Here is a 4,233-nt window from a genome sequence, read left to right on the forward strand (position 1 = left end):
CAAAAGACCAGCAGTGATCGAAGAAGTAGCAGCGGCTGGGTATTTATAGAGGTTGTATATTAAGGCAGCATGAAGTATATGCCGCACCGCCAAATGTACCCTCTTTTGAGACCATCCTACGTGGTTGATTTCATAACAAAATTAGAATGGGTGCTTGTGATGTACGGTGTTAAGATTGCCACGTGGGACCATCATCGATTTAGCTAGGCCTTGAGGCTGTGCTTTGGGTTCATCCGTGCTCGCTGCTCCCTGGCAGTGATCTTTTTGAGGTTTTAAATTATCGATTGGTTGATAGAAATATTAGAGCAATGGTTTTTGAGGTTTTCAATTATCGATTGGTTGATAGAAATATTAGAGCAATGGTATATTATCATATATATCACAAATTCTTTTATATTTATATATCTCCCCTCTATAATTTTGTATTTACTAACATAGCCCTAAAATCATTCTTATCGCGTTTAAAATAGCACAATTATCATGTTGGTGAAATGGTGAGGCTGTATTCAGATAAACATTATCGTAGAGATAGAACTTGCAAGAATAACGGGAATAAATGAATCATCTCTAAGAGATTAGGGATGCTATTAGAGCATGATCGGGTGATTCGCATGAAGACGAAGGTCGCAAAATCATAGGTCGGAATTAGATCTTGCTAGATTGTTGCATAGGTCGTTAGAGAGCGACGAAAGAGTCTTTCTCCGACGTGTGAATGTATTATAAAAAGGTATGAAAGTTTGTTGAGAATGACGGTCATCTTTTTCTGCTGATGATGAAGGCAATACGAACATTAATCAACATATGAGGAATGAAAAAGGATCAAAGAGTTCGTTTTGGATGGCCAAGATGGTTCTTTTCTAAAAATAAAGGTGGCATGACAATTCGACTATCAGTAAAATAGCGGAAAAAGTGAAGGTCAAATACACAATTTTGATGGCTCTTTCTACTCATGATGAAGTTTGTGCATATTATATCAAAAGTCTTGATGCAAAAAAACATCAGGGCCCTAATAAAATGGCGTCACGTCACACGACAGACCCACTAAATTAAAAAAAAAATTATATTTTAATGAGTGACCCGCCTCCTCTGAACACGTGGTTCAATTTCATTGGAGTCGTTATGCATTTCTACATTGGGACTCCAGATGTAATACTTTTTTTATCTTTAGACGGTGCAAAGAAGCCAAGGAGGCTTCTAAGGACACTCATTGCAATTCTTTAATCTTTCTCTTGTTATTAAAAGATACTTGTGTCATTATTGACAGATAACTCAAACGATATATACCAAATTCTAAATAGAACTTGATACTTTAGTAATACTTATTTCCACCCGACAATTCTTTGATACTTTAGAAATAAGTATAAGTAAAATAGAACTGCTCGAGATAAATCTCAAGCATTGCAAATTCACTGGAGAGAATATCAAACATTAATTTAGTGTGCCTCGAAATATAAAGAAGGGGCAAATTACATACATGTGCCCTAAAAATATTGCTATTTATAAATCTAGCGCGCTCCATTTTTCAAATTCTCGCTCAAATATTAAAATTTATGATAAAACACCAACCCGTATTTTTCATTTTTATAAGATTTTTCAATGATCGAGTCGTGTCGCGTGTAAATAAACTAAGTTGATAGTTCAAAAATATCACTTATGTGCTTGATTTTGTAAGTAACAATTTCTCGAGTATTATGCTGGTAATTATCCCTATAATAAAATATTATAAAAATTGAAAATAAAGATTGGATAGAGAATAGGAATACAATGAATGCCCTGTAAATAAATATTGATTTAAATAATATATTTAGAGTTGTTTTATAAATGAAATAAAAGGGCAAGTTTAAGTATACACCCATAAATTCTTATTTATTTACGTGTCTAACATCTACTTTGTTTTTTTTTTTTGCATTTTTACTATCGAAATATTTCATATCACAAAATAAATATAAATATTTTAATTTCTTATAAGCGAAATATGCATTTTCATGCATTGATAAGCTGGCGTATATGCAAAATTGAATTTTAGGCACGGAATATAGAGACGCGTAGGAATTAAGTCATATGCATGGAAATCTTTCTAAATAAAAACATATATGGGTGTTAAATGTACTTTATTATTAAATATTTTTCTTAATCAAGCTTCTAGAAAAGGCACTGGATCGTGCCGGAGAATTCACAGTGGTATAGTATGAAGTTATTAAGTATACCCCCAAAAATTTTTTTTTTTTTTGTTTTTTAACATCTTTTTTTTTTTTTTTTTTTTTTTTTTTTTTTGCATTTATACAATCGAAATATTTCATATCACAAAAAAAATATAAATATTTTAATTTCTTATAAGTGAAATATGCATTTTCATGCATTGATAAGTTGGTGTATATGCAAAATTAAAGTTTAGGCACTGAATATAGAGACGCGTAGGAATTAAGTGATATGCATGTAAATCTTTCTAAATAAAAACATATATGGGTGTTAAATGTACTTTATTATTAAATTTTTTTCTTAATCAAGCTTCTAGAAAAGGCACTGGATCGTGCCGGAGAATTCACAGTGGTATAGTATGAAGTTATAGTCATAGTGTTGCACGAAAATCCAAAACATGTTCAAATAAATAAATGTGACTGGCAGAAACAAAATTTTTTTTTCGCGAAACAGCTTGAAACTGGAAAAAACACGATGTCTGACCTAGTTGAATTGATATACCATGAGTTGATGGTTATATGTATAGAACATTTTTTTCCCATGGGTGGAAAAGGGTTATACAATTTATCGAGTTATAATTGTCGTGCACAAACAAGCTTGTTAATCAAATGTAGGAAGCGGTTGCAGTGATGAGTAGTTGTTGGAGCTTTGATACACCATCTTCGGGGTTGACACGACGTTTAGGATGTTGCATTGCTATGTATGATGTTTATTGACGTCACTGCGTTGGTTATTGTTTTGCACGGTGCTTTGTCGCTCCGCAACACAAGCATTAACTCTGCTCGGAGCTTCGCCGCAACAAGTTAAGGGTTGTCGACGGTGACCAGCTTGTGATGGTTGGTAGTGGTCGGCAACTGCAAGAGTGGGATACATTCGATTGATTTGCAGTGCAGAAGCAACATTGAACTTTAACTCATCTTTGAGCTTCAATCTTCTTTAAGCTCAAGGTCTACCTTCCCTCTCAAAAATGCATATGACCATATTTATAGTCTAATTAAGTTTCATCTGTAAATAAGGAAGGAGTTCATACAACTTCGTTGACTAATCTAGAGGTATTCAAGTAATTGTACGCTTTTTAGTAAACGTTTGAGTGTCTTGGTCATATCATAATTGAACGATATTGATCTCGATGGATTCATCTCGCAAATATAATCGATTTGACAATGAGCTTGTGAAATTTGAACTTCATTTGTCATTCTGATTATGCATTGAAAACTATCAACTAAGGTTTAATTCCCTAATTCGAGCTTGATTTCACTCATACTGGAATTATTTTAGTTTTGTTGCTGTGTTTCGTTGAGTTGGTCAAGTCGAAAGTATGTTTGTTGAATTTGAAGTTTTATATGAATTTTAACCGAAGGTTGAGTGTTTTCTGCACAAAAGGTTACCTTGAAATTCATGCAATACCTCATCATTCGTGCAATATGATGAAAATTTATTGATGACGCATTAGTTGTCTCAATATTTTTGGGCAAAGTAATATACAAATTTGGTTGATTGAAATACCGCTTTAAGCTTGATTTGATTATTTAAATAAAGGAATTTTAGAAATTTGATGAGTCTGCATTTAAATTAATAAATCTTTCCCCTACCTAACCCAAAGGTTATATAGGGTTCAGATTGATCGAGTTTGCTAATTTCTTTTAAAGACATTCTTATTATTAATTATAGTTGACTTGTTTTTTTGTTAGCCTACTCACATTCGACTCAACACATGCCACCCTACTCTGGGACCCGTGTGGTCGCGTCTGGCCTGAGCGTCGCCGTGTCCAGAAGTTCCTCGATGTGGTTGCTCCAGATTTAGTTATAACTCCGCCAAGGAGTATATGGGTGCGGTCATGCCCTACTCTGGCATAGTCATGCTCGGATTTTCCCTATCGTAGTCTCACACAAAGATGGTGTGGTCTTTCCCCATGCTACGCCAGCATATTGTGGCCAACGTCCTCTGATCCAGCGACGAATTGGTGTATCGGTTTGTTGACCACAATCCCGAGGACCTCCTACCGCCCCAATGATCACAATCATTAATGCAAA

The sequence above is a fragment of the Phalaenopsis equestris genome, unplaced genomic scaffold (assembly GCF_001263595.1).
Source record: "Phalaenopsis equestris unplaced genomic scaffold, ASM126359v1 Scaffold000061, whole genome shotgun sequence".
NCBI classification, from domain to species: Eukaryota; Viridiplantae; Streptophyta; class Magnoliopsida; order Asparagales; family Orchidaceae; genus Phalaenopsis; species Phalaenopsis equestris.